We start from the raw sequence: 20,680 nt of genomic DNA on the forward strand, positions 1-20,680 counted from the left end.
GCCTTCCACATGATGGTACAGAACTGGAATGGCCTTATGTGAAAAGACATTTTTTTTTGGAACCTGCCACTGTAGTACAGCACATTCAAGAAGGGGGACAGAGTCTACCAGATGAAAACGCATCAGTTGTAGTGCTAGCAATTTGGCCAAGCTAGCATTTAGTTGCTGAGCATATGGATGGATGGAACAGTATCTTTTTTTACAGGTCAGCAACTGGGGTAGCGACATTTGCCTGCTGGTCAAATCAACAGGTGGTGTACTGCCAGCAGATTGGGTGCAAGTACCTGTGGCACCCATAGCTATACCATCATCTCTCTCGGTGCAGGTTTTTGAGAAGACTTGAGGTATAGTAGGGGTAGAGATCCCAGATGAGGAGCAAGGAGAAGTCTGCATTTTTTTATAATGAGGGTCTTTCAGGTGCTGTTGCCAACAGACTGCATGGCAGGTCGTCATATGTCTTGTCAAGCATGTGGTGCCCAAGCAACTGGTGTTCTGGCAAAGCTTGATCAGCTTCAGACAGAGATTGCAAACAGCAATGCTGCGGTCTGCTGCACGTGTTGAAAAAAGCCTACACCAATGAACTTTTGGAAGTCAGCAGAGAGTTAGCAGAGCCTTGCACCTGTGGAGCACTGTGGTGTGATGCAATAGGGTGGCTGCCCTCAAGCCGATCCCTGGAGGAGGTACCGCCTCCTGCTCCTACTCACTTTCCTCCTCTATTCTCTCAGGCACCCAAGTAGTCAGTGACCTCATTATTCCCTTCCCCTCTTATCACTGGAGCGAACGTGGCAGTATGCTGCAGCTTTTGGAACATGACTTCTAGTTTCTTGTCTGTCATTGTCACCCCCTCTCTCTAGGCTCACATTATTCCCTTCCTCAACCTGGGAACCAACATCGGAGCATTCAATTAGCTGTGCATCCTCCAGCATCATGTAACTGACACTATGATCGAATAATTCAGGTGACTCCTCCATGCATGATGGTGAGGCTACAGAAGGAGTAGCTGTGGAGAAAAGTCTTTGCCTTCCACTGCAGCTGCCAAAGTGGCCTATTCCAATCTAGTATGAGCCTGGGTGACAGAGGATGTGGAGGATGAGGATGGCTTAGTTATCCACTCCACCAACTCTTCTGCATGTTGTGGCTCAAAAACAAGGCCAGCACCAGACAAAAAGAAGGACAAGTGTGTCCTGCCTGCAGAGGATGCACCATGTCCATGACCACCACTTTTCACTGTGGACACAAAGGCTGCTTGCCCTCTTTTAGTGGCCTGGGAGCATCTGTCTCTCCTTTTTGACCTTTCAGACATGATGGGGATTTTTTTTTGGGGGGGGGGGGGTTATAACTTTTTATTATAGAATTTGGGATTGAAATATGATGCTTGGGTGCAATTACTTTGTGCTTGGTGCACTATAAATCATTTTATTATTGTTTATTTATTTTTTGGTGGTGATTCTTATAACTTTTTATTATAGCGCGTGGGAAAGGAATATGGTGCTTGAGTGCAATTACTTTTGTACTTGGTGCACTATAAATGGTTTTATTATAGTTTTTGTTTTAAAGAAAAACGTAATAAAGCCAAAAAAAAGAAAACCCCTGCTGATGCAGAAGGAATAGCACCTACGACGCAGAGGGGGGGGGGGGGGACAGCAATTATGCCCTAAATAAAATTTGTGCTACTACTCCACAAAAACAAAAGAAAACCCCTGCTGATGCAGAAGGATTGGCACCTGTGACGCAGAAGGGGGGACAGCAATTATGCCCTAAATATTATTAGTGCTGCTGTGCCATGAAAAAAACCCCTGCTGACACGGAAGGAATAGCACCTGCGATGCAGAAGGTGGGCAGCAATTATGCCATAAATATTATTAGTGCTGCTGCTCCACAAAAAAGAAAAAAAAAAAAAAAAGAAAATAAATAAATCACTGCTGACACAGAAGGAATAGCACCTGCAACACAGAAGGGGGAGTACTAATATTGCAGCAACAGAACCTGATGCTGCAAAAAAAATTGAAAAGAAATATATATATATATATATATATATATATATATATATATATATATATATATATATATATATATATGTATATATATATTGTGGGGATTCGCTCGGTGGCGGGTATGGATGACCCCTTGAGGGGGTTTGTTACACCTTGTCGCTGAGAGACAATGTCGTTTTCAGAGAGACATTCTGTTCCTGCACCCCCTGGCGGTCTATTTTTGTAGCTTCCAAAGACTGAAGACTTTTTTCCAGCTGATTACGCAACTCCAACATATCAAGCATACTTTGCTCCTGCAAAGTCTGAATTTCAATTTCCTTTTCCATGAGGATGGTATCTTTCTCCATGATAGTCTCTCTACGTTTTTGTAACTCGGAAAAAAAAAGAGCAGTGGATTCTTCCCACTGTAACACCTGAGCCTGCAAGTTTCTATGCTCCATCCTAAGCAACTCCAGGGCGTGTTCCTTTTCTTCCATTTTCCGTTGCAAGGCATCCAACTCAGCCCTGCACACATACTCGGTTTCCTCCAAACCGATGGCTTCCATTTGCTGCTGGCGTCTCTGTTTCCAGCCTGCCATGCTCTCTTGGTGAGCCTTTTGTTGAACTGCAAAGCTCCGCTGAAAATCCGCATTTGCCTGCTGTTGAGCTGCATTTGCCTCAGTGTTGCTAGGGATAACAACCTTTCTCTTTAGCAGATTCTGTTCAGGCATGGATGGGGCTTGTTCAGGCGGTAACATCCCCTCCGTCCATAGAATCCGGTCTCTCATTTCAGCTATCTTTGCATCTTTCAGGCGTTTTGATCGCCCCATCTTAAATACCTCCACAATAAATTTTTCACAGTCCAGCAAAAATTTTGAGACCACTGTCTCTTTAAAACTAGTAGTTTTTCTCTCTCTTGCAGGATCTCCTTTCCTGCAGACACAGTTTGTGCAATCTCATGCACCAGACAAAGTTCATCGAAACTTTTTGAGACCACTGTCTCTTTAAAACAAGTAGTTTTTTCTCTCTTTCAGGATTTCCTCTCCTGCACACATAGATTGTGCAATCTCATGCACCAGACAAAGTTCATAGAACATATGCACTTCTTTGCAGGGATCTCTGCTTCTGCCCAATGCATACCTCCACCATATGTGTGAGATTCGCTCGGTGGCGGGTATGGATGACCCCTTGAGGGGGTTTGTTACACAGGGAGATAGCCGAGAAGTGGTTGCAAACCGTTTGGTCTATTCATGCAATTTTCTTCACACAAGTGCAAGCTTCAAAAACAGCATAATTCAACATAAATAAAATAAATCCTTGCCACTGTGGGCGTCTGCCTTCTCACATACAGGAACCTACCTATGGAGTCTGTCTCTAACCTACTGTTGGGCAAACTTTGCTGATCCTACAGCAGACACTCAATAGTCCATTTATTTTCTCTTCTCACAGCACATGTTCATTGGACTTTCCTTTCACATAGAAAACATCCCTTTGTTTGTCTCTTCACACTCTTCACATAGCAACCATTCACCTTGAGTAGTCTTCAGTCTTAATTAATTTCCCCTTCACACAGGAAATGTCCATTCGTTTCTTTTCACATAGAAACGATCCAAGACCTCACCTCGAGTAGTCTTCACACTTGTTACCCTCCTCAGTGCACATCGCTTCAGGAGGTCTTCCCCATGCTCACACAGCTTTCAGGGGGCACACATCTGACTGTCCTCCTCTCCCCATGCCCACACAGCGTTAGGAGGCAGCAATCAATAGACTTCCTTTGGACAAATTATAGAGGCCTTAACTTCCTCATTCCGAACAGCTGAAGGCCTTTCAACTTCCTTAAGCCAGTTCTGGCTACCTTTGCAGCCGACACCCTATAGTAATTGGTGAATTTTCTAAACCCAAGCAGAAGTGTATCTCCTGTCTGTGACAACATCCACAGATTTACCTGACTTCCTGTCACATACCCCCCCTCTTGTTTCAACCCTAGGGTTGGGACACAGTTTTCCAGGCACGCATGTGTCAGGCACTTCCCTTGACTCTCACTGATAAGCCTCCTAGTATCTTCAAGCTTCAGGATGAAACTGTTTCTGTCATCTTCATTGACAGATTTCTCATAAATGCCACACAGTTGGTCTCTTATCTCATATACATCTTCTTCAACTGCATTTTTGCCATTTCGCTCATTCTCAAATTTGTCCTGCATAACCGTCTGTCCTATCCACCATGGAGGTGGATATATAATTTTTCAGTAGAACCGGGATGTGGGTCGGGAGCCTCCTTTAACACCTATATGATCTTTTTTTCTGGTTCTGGACATGCTACAGTGCTGAAACTTCACAGGTACACCTTTTAGACCCCCCAGACACAAAATCACACAAAAAAAGTTCTTAAAAATTGTCATTTTTGATAAAAAAGCCAATTATTGAAAAAATTAAAAAAAGAGATTTTTTGATTTTTACTTTGGATTTCGTATCTGGGGGTCTAAAAGGTATGCATGTGAAGTTTCAGCTCTGTAGCATGTCCAGAACCGGAAAAAAAAAGATCGTTTGTATTAGAACACTTTCTTTCAGGACAGGTAGTTAGCTTCTCTCCCGGTTTAATAGAAGGCATTTTTTGGGGTTCTTTTCAGTCAGGAAAAACATCTGAACTTGTGTATAGTGGTACTGTGCACAAGTTCTGATGTTTTGCCTTCCTCCAAAAACCCCCAAAAAATGGCAGCAAAAACACACCTGGGCATTTTTTTTTTGACGCTAGCGTTTTTTTGGCATTTTTTTGGGTTCTTTTGAGGCAGGCAAAACATCTGAACTTGTCTATAGTGGTATATATACACACATACTTATATGTTTATACACACCTAGACATATATAGGTGTGATAGTAGCAGAAATATATTACTGTAAATGATTTCATTAGCGCAAGCATTTATTTCTGCTACTATCACACCTATATATGTCTAGGGGTATATATTCAGACATATATGTGTATATATACCCCCTATACACATGTTCAGATGTCATGTCTGACATCAAACATGTCCTCAAAAAAGCACTGACAGTGGCAGCCCCTGCAGCATAAAAAATGTTTGCTGGTGAGAAGCCATAATGGTGTTCCGAAGCTATTCAGAGAAATGATCATTTCTCTATTGCGGTCACTCTGACATGGAAGGGTTTGGTCACCCTGCCATGGCAGTCACTGTCAGTTCACCCTACACTACATTACGGTCACCCTGGTATGGAAGGGTTTGGTCAGTCGGTCAGCCTGCCATGGCAGTCAGTTTCCCCTACACTACATTACGGTCACCCTGGTATGGAAGGGTTTGGTCAGTCGGTCAGCCTGCCATGGCAGTCAGTTTCCCCTACACTACATTACGGTCACCCTGGTATGGAAGGGTTTGGTCAGCCTGCCATGGCAGTCAGTTTCCCCTACACTACATTACGGTCACCCTGGTATGGAAGGGTTTGGTCAGCCTGCCATGGCAGTCAGTTTCCCCTACACTACATTACGGTCACCCTGGTATGGAAGGGTTTGGTCAGTTGGTCAGCCTGCCATGGCAGTCAGTTTCCCCTACACTACATTACGGTCACCCTGGCACTTCATACTTTCCCTACAGAAACTAATTTTTTGAAGCTAACTTAAGTGTAAAGGAGCACTCTAACTACACTAGATATCCCTTTCCTCACACTAAAAATAGCTAAATGACACTTTTAAAGTAAAATTAACAGAACTGCTTCCACTCTCTTCCATGTCCAGTATAAGAATGCTAGGAATTTGGCGGGGGCGATCTTATATACTGGGGGGCGTATTCACTAATGATTGGTCTCGGGACCCCCTAATCACTCCAATTACATTCCTAGCATTCTCCTGCCCCCTCAATTGGCTTTTGCTAATAGTTCTGGTCCAATCACGGGCTTTTAAAGCCCATTTCCTGAAGCATTGCATTTTGGGCGGTTCTGGTTGCCGAATTCCGAACTTTTTGGGCAAAAAGTTCTAAATTCGGCCGAACCTCGAACACCCAATGTTCGGGCCGAACCGATGGTCGACCCGAACCGTTCGATCATCCCTACTCTTTAGCAGATTCTGTTCAGGCATGGATGGGGCTCGTTCAGGCGGTAACATCCCCTCCGTCCATAGAATCCGGTCTCTCATTTCAGCTATCTTTCAGGCGTTTTGATCGCCTCATCTTCAATAACTCCACAATAAATTTTTCACAGTCCAGCAAAAATTTTGAGACCACTGTCTCTTTAAAACTAGTAGTTTTTCTCTCTCTTGCAGGATCTCCTTTCCTGCAGACACAGTTTGTGCAATCTCATGCACCAGACAAAGTTCATCGAAACTTTTTGAGACCACTGTCTCTTTAAAACAAGTAGTTTTTTCTCTCTTTCAGGATTTCCTCTCCTGCACACATAGATTGTGCAATCTCATGCACCAGACAAAGTTCATAGAACATATGCACTTCTTTGCAGGGATCTCTGCTTCTGCCCAATGCATACCTCCACCATATGTGGGAGATTCGCTCGGTGGCGGGTATGGATGACCCCTTGAGGGGGTTTGTTACACAGGGAGATAGCCGAGAAGTGGTTGCAAACCGTTTGGTTTATTCATGCAATTTTCTTCACACAAGTGCAAGCTTCAAAAACAGCATAATTCAAAATAAACATAAATAAAATAAATCCTTGCCACTGTGGGCGTCTGCCTTCTCACATACAGGAACCTACCTACGGAGTCTGTCTCCAACCTACTGTTGGGCAAACTTTGCAGATCCTCTTCACATAGCAACCATTCCTTTGCTTGTCTCTTCACATAGCAAACAGTGCATTTATTTCTTTCCACATAGAAATAGTCCAAGACCTCACCTTGAGTAGTCTTCAGTCTTAATTAATTTCCCCTTCACACAGGAAATGTCCATTGGTTTCTTTTCACATAGAAACGATCCAAGACCTCACCTCGAGTAGTCTTCACACTTGTTACCCTCCTCAGCGCACATCGCTTCAGGAGGTCTTCCCCATGCTCAAACAGCTTTCAGGGGGCACACATCTGACTGTCCTCCTCTCCCCATGCCCACACAGCGTCAGGAGGCAGCAATCAATAGACTTCCTTTGGACAAATTATAGAGGCCTTAACTTCCTCATTCCAAACAGCTGAAGGCCTTTCAACTTCCTTAAGCCAGTTCTGGCTACCTTTGCAGCCGACACCCTATAGTAATTGGTGAATTTTCTAAACCCAAGCAGAAGTGTATCTCCTGTCTGTGACAACATCCACAGATTTACCTGACTTCCTGTCACAATATATATATATATATCAATGAAAAAAATGGGATCAGTGGGGTGACACAGATGTGTCGTATACACCACTACACTGTGTTACAGAAAAATCACAGCACAGCACTACACTGACTGCACTACACTGTTACACAAGAATCAGCACAGCACTACACTAAACTGACTGCAGTACACTGTGTTACACAAGATGAATCAGCACAGCACTACACTACACTGACTACACTACACTGTGTTACACAAGAATCAGCCCGACACTACACTGCACTGATTGCATTAAACATGAAAGCACAAACCACTAACTACCTGCCTAATTTCCACTCCTAATCTCCTTCCTAACACACTACACAGGGCTGCCAAGTAAGCGGCCTTATATAGTGTGGGGCGTGCACTCTGCCTTTGGCCAATCATGGCTCTGACAAGACATTGTGCTGTGATTGGCCGAAGCATACAGGTCAGGTGCGTGCTTTGGCCAATCACAAGCACCTAATGCACTGCATTATGGACCCTCATCTGCGGGCGAACTTCCCGCCGAGCGCCCCGGTCGTTCGTGTGTTCAGCGAACACATGAACATAAAGCTCATCACTAGTATCTACCATCGGGGTGTTTAATTACATTAGGTGGGGAGAAAGTAGTACATTTGGAGGAAAATCTTAGTCTTTTCCTCTGCATTAGCAAGATGAGATTGGGGAAAGTTTTGGTGGACAAAAGAGGGATTGAAGCTTCTTGGGGAAAGTTTTGGTGGACAAAAGAGGGATTGAAGCTTCTAGGAAAATGTGTCTCTTATAGGAGAAGCACATGTATTCTTTGGGAATGAAAGTATTAGAAGAATTTAGGATGTTTACGTGGAAAGTTTAGTCCCTGTGTATTGTGAGAGGCAACACGAAAGAGTGGAGAGGGATCTTTAGTTGCCATCATGGATCAGAGAGGGAGCAAAGCACATCATATGGCAGAGACTTACCTTCCATCCTTTGAACAAGCCCTTCTGAGGCATAGGCTCAGGGTATGAGAAGGAAGCAATACAGAACTGCGGACTCCTGAAGAGCCTGTGGTGTCTGAAAAAGAAGAAGGAAAAAGAGCATAAAAAGAAGAGATAAAGACAAGGAAGAGTGAAGGACCTGTGGAGACAAGGAAGTGAACCATCCCTTAGACTCCCCAAGCCCTCCAAGGAGGGGAAGGGCCTGCCTGCCCCCCCCCCCCACATCACTATGCAACATATACATCTGCCAACATGGCAGACTAATGTCCACCTCCACACCAAGGTACATCAATAGTGAAGAGGTGGAGGAGGGAGCATGACTGCCACTCCAGCCAAAATCACCACCTAAACATTAAGCCTTGGTATAAGCCCCCCTCCCATCCCCGATTCCCAGCAAAGGCAAAAAATTAGAGGAAAGGGGGATGCCACACCTCACCCCAACCAGAAATAATATTTGAGGGGGAAAATTCCATATAACCTGGTAAGCAATGACCAAACTCTAGTCAGGTATATATAAAAAAAAGGGAGGGTAACATCCCAAATGTCTAAGAGACCAAAGGGGAGACCTAGAAAAAGAAGGGAGCACAGGAACAAGGCCTGAATCGTCTTGTAGATTATTGCTTAAAATCCAGGAAGACAAGAGTCCCTAGGTCTTTTTGGCTGCTGCTTTTGCCAGACTGGAGTGAGTGGGCTCATTGGGGAAGGGTGTTTAGAGGAGCCAGGATTCTGCGGGTGAGAGGCCACGGCGGACCCAGTAAAACGTGGCCCAGTTGAAGAAGTAAGCGGTCCCCCTCCTGGAGTGAGGAGAGCCCATGAGTTTTATTCCCGAAAGTGAAGCTTAAGTGCAAGGGAAAAGAACACCAGTATTCTATTGGTTTCTGGGTCTGGACCTGGAGTAGAGGTTTAAGAGAGCGCCTCTTCTGGATGGTGAAAGGAGACAGGTCCACAAAAACTTGGATCAGGTGGCCTTAAATAGAAAGCTGTTCAGTGTCCCTGGTTATGGGCATGATGTCCTCTTTTAGCCGATAGAAGTGGGGTTTCACTATAATGTCCCCAGGCAACCCATCAGCCTGGGGCGGTTTCAGTGCCCTGTGGGATCTTTTCAGCTCTAGACTGCAGTTTACACATCTTTATAGATTCAGGAAGGCTACTAATTCGAAAACTATATCTTCTAATTTCCAAATCATCAATTTTGGAGAGAGCAGCTTCAAGTTATTCCTGCAGGTCTTGAATGCGGGCAGTGTTCTGATTAGCCCTGGTGATTGTCTGATTCACTGTGTGCTCAATTGCATCAATCCTAGAGCCTAGGTTTTTTAGATCAGCATGTATGGCCAAGGTAATTTGAGGCTGAATTTGGGCTAACCCCCGGGATAGCATTTTAGAGAAAGTGGACATTATGTTTGAAAAGTCCATTGGAGTTGCTGGCGAGAATTGCGCTTGTGAAACTTGCATGGCGGGGTTTGCCTCAAGTTCCCTTAGTGAGGTCATCAAAAGTTTGTCAAATGTCATCTCCAGGAGAGACTCTGTAGAGGCTGGGGATGGTAGTGAAACAGGGAGCTTACTCACTGTGATGTCCCCTGAGTGTGAAGCTTTGTGTGGACTTGACTGCAGGCTCCCTTCCATGTCCTCTCCTCTGTCTTCCTGTGCATGCTGCTGGCAGGGCGACATCTTGGCCTCCTCCAAGGCTTGGGGGCTGAATCTGGATTGCCAGGATAAGTCCCTCCAGACAGAGCCTGCAGCCATCAGGATGTTCCCTGGGGTCTCTGGTAACTCTGGGGAGCAGAGAGGAGCGGGGCGGCTCAGTCTGATAGTGGCGATGGGGCAGTAAAGACCAGAGCGGGACGGAGCTCCGAGATCACACGTCCATTCTCGGGAGCTCTGCGCATGTGCTCCAGCGGTGTCACATTTTGAATGACAATTACTCATGCCATTCAACACTGTACCCAAATTAATTTTATATATATTTTTTAGACAGAGCTTTATTTTGGTGGTATTTAATCCCTACTAAGTTTTTTATTTATTTTATTTCTTTATTTTGCTATATAAAAGCAAAAAGACGGAACATTTTGAATAATAAAAAAAGCACAGCTTGTAAATAAATTATCTTTCTTTATGAATGTAGGCTAAAATGTATTCTGCTACATTTCTTTGATAAAAAAAATAGGTGTAAATTATTTAGTCTGTGTGAAAGTCTACAAACTGTTGTATAAACACTATATTACCAAAAGTATTGGGATGCCTGCCTTTACACACACATGAACTATAATGACCTCCCAGTCTTAGTCCGTAGGGTTCAATATTGAGTTGGCCCATCCTTTGCAGCTATAACAGTTTCAACACTTCTGGGAAGGCTGTCCACAAGGTTTAGGAGTGTGTGGCCATTCTTCCAGAAGGGCATTTGTGAGGTCAGGCACTGATATTGGACGAGAAGGCCTGGCTTGCATTCTCTGCTTGAATTCATCCCAAAGGTATTTTATCAGGTTGAGGCCAGGACTCTGTGCAGGCCATTAAAGTTCCTCCACCCCAAGCTCGCTTATCCATGTCTTTATGGACCATTTTGGCCTAAATATATGACAAACATTGACAGTTAAAAAATATCCAATATATTCAATGTTTGTCATATATTTAGGCCAAAATGTATTTAGCTACATGTCTTTGACAAAAAATTCTCAATGAGTGTATTTTTAACCGCTTTATGACCGGAAGGTTTTACCCCATTCCTGACCCAGGCCATATTTTTTGATTCGGCACTGAGTTATTTTAACGGACAATTGCCCGGTTGTGCAATGCTGTACCCAAATTAAATGTATGTCATTTTTTGCAATATTAATTAAAAAAAGCGACAATTTTGAAAAAATAACAATATTTTTCTACTTTGACAGTTAAAAAATATCCAATATATTCAAAGTAGAAAAATATTGTTATTTTTTCAAAATTGTCGCTTTTTTTAATTAATATTGCAAAAAATGAAAATCACACAGGTGATCAAATACCACCAAAAGAAAGCTCTGTTTGTGGGAAAAAAGGTCGTAAATTTAGTTTGGGTACGGCGTTGCATGACCGCGCAATTGTCAGTTAAAGTCGCACAGTGCAGAATCCCAAAAAGTGGCCTGGACGTAAGAAAGTAAAATCCTCCGGTGGTAAAGTGGATAAAGACTTGAATGAGCAAGTTTGGGGTGGAGGAACCTGACTGGGCTGCACAGACTCCTAACCTCAACCTGATAGAACAATTTTGGGATGAATTAGATCAGAGCCTGCGAGCCAGACCTTCTCTTCAACATCAGTGCCTGACCTCACAAATGCACTTCTGGAAGAATGGTGAAACATTCCCATAGACACATTCCTAAACCTTGCGGGCAGCCTTCGCAGAAGAGTTGGAGCTGTTATAGCTGCAAAGTGTGGGCCAACTAAATATCGAACCCTACAGACTAAGACTGGGATGCCATTAAAACTCGTGTACGTGTAAAGGCAGGTGTCCCAATACTTTTGGTTTTATATATATATATATATATATATATATATATATATATATATATATATATATATATATATATATATATATATATATATTTATTTATTTTTTTATATATATATTTATATGTGTGTGTATATTATTATTGTTTCCTTCTATTGGTTGGACTAGATGGACTTTTTTTCAACCAGACTAACTATGTAACTATAGTTTTAAAACAAATTTCAAGACAATGTAAAAATTTTAAAGTGGGCCTTTCATTCTCTGTCCTTTTTCCCTAAATTGTTTCAGTCTGCAAAAGACCAAAAACATTTATGAAATTATTAAAAGTAAAAATTGAGTCTCCATATGATCTGGGCACCATAGGCACAAATTAAAGCTTCTTCAGTATGGTAGAGCAAAAAAAAATGTTATGTACAACCAAAACTTTTCCTTATTCTATCCTAAATGTAAATAGACTTCAAAACCCTTGTCAGTGTATTTTTTATTTTCCTGACAACTCTAAACTTGTGTATATCCTTACAGACATTGGTTACCAGTACAAAGAGAGGTGTCTCCCAAATTAGGACACCAACAGCAAGAAAAAATTTAAAAAGGGTCCCAAAAACTTTCTCTACTCTATCCATAAAAATGCCTAGGGATACACTTTAAATCTTTAATTGCACTTAGTAACATGATTCTAAATATCGCATTGTGTAAAACAAGAAGGGAACATGCCCAGAAGTATTGCACAAATAATACAAAAAACAAATCTTCATTTCATGTAACATTCTTCTTATGCTGTGACCCATAACCTGTCATTGCGGTGTCACACTTGCTGAGCTGAATAGGACATTCAGATGTCCTACATATGTCACTTGCTTTGCGCATGATTCAACATTGTCTGGAGAACCCTAACAGAAAATCATAAATTACTTATACTGCATATTAACCAAGGTTATAAATAAGCAATAAGCTTATGTGCAATGCTGATTTACTGCAGAGCTAAAAGAATACTAGGCAAGGTCAGGCACAATGAACAATCCCCCCTGACGCTTTCATTTCTCTTTGAAGAGCCACTTTGAAAGTCCAGGGAGATTTATGGAAAATGTATATTTGTAGCTTTCATACACAGGAGAATTATCTTATGTCATCCTGCTTCTCTAACTTGTAAACACAAATCTTAATTGTTATGTTTCTTTTTTTTTTCAGTGTGGGCTCTGCTTCGGAATAAGACTTCATCCTCAGTATCCTAGCAACTATTTTCTGGTCAACTATTTTGTAATTAAAACCACAAGCCTGACTCCTGTCATTTTTATTTTGAGGGATCAGATAATGATAATGCATGTTATTTTATTCAGTGCCCTTTATGTGAAGCATTTTACTTAGCATAAATATGTTCTCTAGCTTCTTTTAAAAGTAATTTACTAATGTAATGAGAACAAGATGAAAGTGAGAATGGGCTTCCTGCTCTTTATTCTTTTTTTTTTTTTTTGCTTAGCCACACAAATAATTTCCAAGATATTTTTCTTGTGCCTCTCTATGTGAAAATTTTTAATGAACTTCCCCGAAATGAACTGAAAGCCTATAAATATTTACTTTGCTTAAGTTATAAATGTTATATTTCCCTGCATGCCTTTTTCTCCAATTGCAGATTAAAATAGGAACATTACTGATGTAAGATATGGACCTTTGCTTTGCCACACACAGTGTTTGTTTATTTTATATATAAAGATTTTTTTTAATGATTTTTCTTTTCTTTTTTTTTTTTTTCAGAATGCTTATTACAAAGAGACAGAATGGACAGATTTTGTATACACAGTATATTACTACTACAGAACATGTCATCATTTTGTTACTGTACTCCAGTTTTAAAGTTACAAAATGTACGTCAAACATACACACAGATATATATATATATATATATATATATATATATATATATATATATATATATATATATATATATAAATATATATATATATATATATATAATCTTTATTTAAGACAAAATAACATGTAATATCGAACATTTCTAGTATAACAAAAACATAAGCTTATAAGGACACGTGCAATAAACATGTAAATACAAGCAATGAAAAAAGTGAATAAATGTAGGAACAACAGTTGTATAGTATTATAACACTAGGGCTCTCCCCATTGGAAATTGGGGGTAGCCCCTATGGTACTGTCAATAATTTGTATAAAAAGAGGTCTTGATAGGGAAGCCTAGGAGCTAGCGCTAGGCTAGCAAATAACGATGAGGGTGCTAAGTTGACTACTATAGCCCGGCCAGTCCAGATGCTGGGGGTGGGGGACAATGTAATTTTAAGCAAACATTTTAGAATAGAAATCAACTTTCTTTAAAATTTTACTTGTGACTTTTTTCAACAGTTCCTTCAGGCTCTGTGGCCCATTTGAAATATTTTTCTTAAACTCCTGTTCCAGTAACAACTGGCAGGCAAGAATAGATTAAGAACCACCCCTAGGAAAACTGACAGCAGGCAAGTGCTTAGGGAAAGTCTAACCTATCCCTAATCCATAAAATGTGTTTTTATTGCAGCTGTCTTCTATTGGAGGTGTTTCCTCAATTCCTGTGTCTGTGAAAACTTTGTCATTAGAACAGGATTTAAAGGGATTTCTTTACAGTGGAAATATAGACAGCTCTTTCTGATTTAAAAAGAAAAAACAACAAAACGATTTGGCTGGCTTGAGTGCGCTCTTAATATAGTGACACATTAGTTGTTGTAGAAATTGTTTCCTAGCTCATTTTATATTAAAATTTGAGATTTACATTATTTAAAAAGCTGAGCATGGTCTATGTTCTCAACCATGTTATGCTAAACAGGCTTATAAAATTCAAACTACAGTTTTATTCTATGGGATTACATTAGTGGAAGTCAGCTGTGTGCAGGAAAATGTCTTTTGTCAAGCCAAGAATGTTATCTGACTTAAAGTATGCGGAGCTTCAGCTCAAAGTGAATTTAAGATTTATGTTGGTAAATGTAATTTGCCCTTTTATAAAGAAATGTCTAATTTAGGTTTAAGCATTTATCAGAAGATACAAAAATTGAGCATTTCTTAAAGCAGTATTATAATTAGAAATCAGTGAATTATTTGAAAAAGATGTTTGCATTCACTGATTCACCCAGTTTGCCTCCAAAGCCATGCTTTTTTCCTCTGTGGGCTTTTCTGGGGTTTAAAAAGGTGTGTTTGGCAAAGAACAGAGAGCAATTATTTCTGCTAAGTTCATATATATGCCAAAATCTTTTTTACTTAAAGTAAATATAAATTCTTTTTATTTTTCCTTTTTTTTTTTTTAAATAGAATAGGTAAGGCTTTAAAATGTCTTTTTGCTGTCTCTTTTGCCTTTTTTGAGATTAACCTTTGTCTCCTGTCCTCTAGATACAGCCAAAAGTTAAAGTGAGGTAAGTCTCTTCTTAGACAGTTGTCATAGAACATGTATCCCCATTGGAATATTTTCGCTCATCCTATTATAGTGACAATTCAATATTTTGGATTATATGATCATTTTTAGTCCAATTGACAGTGGGCTGAATCTGAAACTGAATCCCCATGGCTGGGACACAGACAGCAATAGCAACCTACCAGGGGTTTAAATCCTTCTCAATTCTAATCAGAATTGAAAAAAGATTTGCCTTTAGACAAGCTTTCAAGGGATTTTGGAATAAATATTTTAGGGGAAAGAAAATATTTCACTAAGGGCACTCTTTCTCTTTTACAATTTGATTTTGTTCTCTTTTTGTTTAGCATCTTCTATTTTTTTCTTTAAACAAAAGAGCAATAGAGGGATGTAACATCATTTTGTACAGATTAAAGTGGTTCTAAAGGTTTAAGGTTTTCCACCCTAATTCATTATATGCATACTATGTATTCTGCTGCAGTTGCCCCCTCCCCTTTTCCATCCAATATAGCGATGTTCATGAGCGGATAAGCTCCAGCCGCTGTCTCTCTCCTCGTTGGAAAGATTGATAGAAGTGGGAGTGATTGGAGAGGGACCCTAGAACAAGAGAATCTGAGCTGCTCTGTGCAAAACCATTGCACAGAGCAGGTAAGTATAGACACGTTTGTCTATTTTTTATTTAATTATTTTAATTAGAAAACAACTTTAGTGACACTTTAACAATGAATTCAGACAAGGTCTGCATTAAAATAGGGATTCTTAATTCACATACTGCAATATAGGCATGCCAAAGTTGGACAATTTTGTCCAGCTATCTGACTATTCTTTACTTTACTGATGGTGAAAACGAGTATGGACATTTAATAGATTAGCACCTTTCACATATTTAGAAAACAGAAGGCAGAGTTGGCAAGCTTTAATTTGCATGCAATATGTGTGAACCTGTTTTAATACTGATAAAATACTATATATAAATATATATATATATACCCTCTCGGTCAACACTGACTATTTTTAATCCTTATGCTGCTAGCATTGCTAAATATTTGTTTTAAACTTTTTTTCACATTTATTTAGTTACTTTCTGGTTTCTAGGCTCAGGCAAATGATGTCATACTCTACATCCCTGGAGTCTAACAAAATGGGTGGGACTTTGAGGCACCAATGATCAGAAAAACAAATAAATAATAAAATACAATTTTTTTTAATTAGAACATCATTGTAAAACATCAAAGATGGGTATAAAATGCCACACATGTGTTATGTCCTTTCTACTTATTCAATGCGTGGCATTTTATACCTCGCTTTGATGTTTAAAAATTGTGTTCTAAATAAAAAATGTTGTATTTATATTTAAATATTTGTTTTTCTGATCATTGGTGCCTCAAAGTCCCACCCATTTTGTTATTTTTGCATATTCTGTTTCATTGAAATTTTGAAAGGATGGGAGTGCCACACCAGCTTGTAAAAACGTTTAAAAGATTTTTATTTTGGAACAGCCAACACGTTACGGGGGCTCAGCACTTCTCCTTCATCAGGGCTAAAAAAACAGGGCCCTGAAGAGTTAATGTGTACAGCGTTCAGTGTGCAGTGTACAGTGTTGAGAGTTGCAGCAGCACAAGCAGTTACAAGGAGCTACCTCAGTCAGTGAAGGGCTGGAGGGAGCTGTTCACAGGACTTTTGAGCTAAACAGAGTGTCAAGAGTCAAGTCCTACTACAGTCCAGGATCTTTTGAGTTAACCAGTGGTGTTACAAGTCAAGTTCTAACACAGTTCAGTAACAAAGCATTTTTTAAGCGACAGTAAGCATTGGTCAGCATTCGGCTGGCGTCAAGACAGCGCTAACTGGCAGTGTCCCAGTTTTACCTAGTTGAGCCAGAGGAGTATCCCACTCATGCCCTTCTCCCATCCCCAATATAAAATAAACAAAACAATCCAAAGATGCCGGAATGGTCATTGTCTCAACTCTTACACTTGGGTACTAAGCTTAAATGGGCTGAAGGTTTCACCAGTAACAATGGCAGACCCATCTCAGGCCCAATGCCTGGAAAACCTGCTACCTTTGGGGGCTCGTCTGGGATTTTTCCATTGGTTACTGGGCCGGTTGGCAAGGGCAGAAGAAAAAGTCAGAAAAGTCAATTTTTGTGCCCAGAACTGTTGTTCAAGTATCAAGCCAAGTGTGAGGCCGGATCTGCAGGAGGCAGGGAGAGTGGGATTAAACTAGAAGTACATATAAGAGGTTGCTCGTGGCAATGCAAATGTTCAAGTAAAGCTTGCAACATGATGAGAAGCTTTGATGTGGACTATATCTATTCTGCTGTCAGATGCTGGAGAGCAGGAGGAAAAAGTGTAGAAGTGCATGAAAGCTGCAATTGCTTAACAGGAAGAGGTCCCAGTGGGGATGGTGAAGATGGAGGCCGGGGGCACGGGAAGAGAGGTGCCAGGGGCCGGGTGTGTGTGCATGCTATTTGAAATGATGTCAACCGTGCATTTGACAGCGGAACATTTATTCTATATAGTAATTGCACTGATACTGTGAGGATCGTAGCCGGCCATGCCGGGAGGGGCAGTGGGGCTAGCCTCTGAGACAGTATGGAAGATGTAAATTGCACATGTATGGCTAGGAAGAGAAGTATCGACCGTGTGACCGACAGCGGGATATTACTCTTGCCAAGCAAAGAGGGACAGCTGGCTTCAATGAAGGAAGGCGCAGTTGTGGCCCTAGTACTGCCCTAACTTGCTACAGGTGTAAGGAAGAACTTGTTTGGGAGAAAACAATATATATGTATGCATATATATATATAAACAGAGAGCATGCTTTGCCAGTGACACTGTGGAAAGGGAGGTGGTAGGTATGAAGAAGACCATACTGGGGTTGGAAAAGTCAGAGTGTTGGAGGCAGGGCAAAAAAGGCAGAAAAAAGGGGGGTTTTGAATGAATGCATGTGAGCAAGAACTATGCTATGCCAGCATCACAGGGGGGGGGGGGGGTAAAGGAGAACTTGTTGGGGCTAAAAGAGTTAGAGGGTTGGGGGTGGGGCAAAGAGAGAAAAACATATATAAATGTGATAAATGTATGCATGTGAACAGGGACTAAGATATGCCTATGTCCCTGTGGGAACAGAAGTGGTAGGTTTGAGAAAGACCATAATGGGGTTAGAAGGTTGGGGTGGGGCAAAAAAAAAAAAAAAAGGAAATTAAATTTATCAAACACCTATGAGTGGAAACTGTGCTGTGTCAGCAGTACTATGGGGATGGAAATGGTAGGTGTGGGCAGAACCCTACCTGGGCTAAGAAATGTCCCAGGATATGAGGTGGGGCAAAACAAAGAAATAAGTAAAATGGGTACATGAATACATTGATAAATTGAACATTTAAATGCATGGAACTGGTTCAGAAGAGAGTTTCTATGCTTTCATTTAAACCATCAGGTGTAGGAGTATTGAGATGGGAAAATCCAAACAGTTTCTCTTTGGCATAGTCTTTTGAGTCTGTTGTACTGGATTGATTGAGGTACTTGATCCATGATAGTTGCTGTACATAGATCAAAGTCTCTATTGTGCTTACTTGCAAAATGGCAAGAAAGACTGGTATTTATATCCAATATTGGTGTTGTGGCAGTGTTTGTTGAGCCTGTTCCTAAAAGTTTGTATGGTTCTACCTACATATTGTAATTTATGGGGGCAAGTGATCACATAGATGACATAGTCAGAGGAGCAGTTCACCTGAACTTTGATGGGCCATGACATTCCATTACTATTGGATATTACTGAGTGGGTTTTGTCTGAGATTGTTTTGCAGCAGAGACATTTAGTATGGTTGCATTTGTAGCATCCTGGTGTTTTTGTTGTGGTGACCAGAGAGGTCCTTTGTTAACATGACTCTGGGCTATCAAGTTCTTGAGGGTCTTCACTCTACGGAAGATGATCCTTGGTCTTGGGGAAAGTTCTTTGTTTAAAAAGAACATGTTTTCTTTGTTGTTCTTGTTTTTTTTTACTTCTCAGTAGAGTAATGTATGCCCTTTGTGGTTGTGATAATTACTGCATTAAGGCATACAGTATGTACCTTTATACTTTAGGGATTCTTTGTATATTCTTTATTGTCTAGTTTTTAGCCCTGATGAAGGGGGAGTGCTGAGCCCCCAAAACGCATTGGCTGTGTTGTGGAATTTTTCCTCAGGTACAAAATACCTGTTACCTGTTAGTCAGTGATACCAAATCAGACAATATATAGCTATATATATAATGAGATCAGACAAGACTCAAGATGGCTGAATCATAGTGACCTGATTTATTACAACATTGCTGGAGTTTAAATATACTCAAAAATGGGTTTGTCATTACAATCTGACGTACAGAAATGGGTTGTTATTAACATCTTTTGTCCAATCAAAGTTAACAACTAATTATAGTAAGCATTATGTCAATCTAGATCGTGATTCTCTGTCATAAAGGGAAATTTCTTGGTGACACACAATAAAAGTTCCAAAGGGACTTTTAGAAGATATTATTGGCTTTGTGGTCAGCTGTCCAGACAGAGTTGATATTCTGAGAGATAGGGAATTTCCACTGTTTCGTTCATCTGATATATTCTTAGCCTTTGCAAGCTCAGTGACTCATGTAAAGAAATCAAAGTAAAATGAGATTAACTTGAAAGACATTTTGTTTAAGATAACCATTCTAAATGCCAGTCAAGGCATCCTGTAAAGGCCAATAAGGTATCCAGAAAATGCGAGATAGGTATGCCACGACATCTCTCTCCTCTTGAGAATTTATTGATCAGGCTAACTAACTACCTATTCCGCTTATCAGATTCATCCAAGGGAACAGCCCCTTACGCTTGGAACACTGGCCCAGAGGGCAAACCTCAGTGGGGGGTGTCCGAGTCTTGGTAAGGTTCTGAGGCGGAGATTACTTCATACATGGGGGTTTGAGGTAACAGATTTCTCATTACAGCATACTCAGCATCATCAATCCCTTCTCATTTCCGTATAGAGTTGAAATAGGTTGTCTCCTTGGCCTTGGTAACCTTATCAACCAAACACATAATTATTTTAACTCAACAGATAACTAGAGATCATAGTTATCATAAACATCAATATGAATACACCACTTTCATTATTTTAGGAGATAAAGCAAAACCTCCAAAAGACTGTGTTCATTAAGATGGGCGGACACTATTGGAAATAAAGTACCTTGTAGTACCTGTTCCTGTGACACACTGAGAAAGTCAACTATGGGCCTTATTGCCACAGAAACAATAGATTCCCAACCCCAAATGTGACCACCCTGAGGTGAAAATGGGTATTAATAACTTTTCTGCAAAATACCCCAGTTTCTGTCTGAACAACAGAAACCTGAGGGCTTCCCCTAGGTGAGAAATGTCCATATTGTCATTTAATATGGCTCATATTTTATGTTTAACAGTTTCATTTCTGTAATGCATGCATGTTTCATTTCATGGGCTGTTCACAGTCAGCTGTAGGCAGGATATGTTTATCAGTGCTTGTGAACAGTCCACCCTCCCCACATCAGTTTTTTCCATAGAACTCTATACACACTGTAGGATTCTTGAAACCT

The sequence above is a fragment of the Pelophylax lessonae genome (assembly GCF_965119305.1).
Source record: "Pelophylax lessonae genome assembly, chromosome: 2".
Classification (NCBI taxonomy): Eukaryota; Metazoa; Chordata; class Amphibia; order Anura; family Ranidae; genus Pelophylax; species Pelophylax lessonae.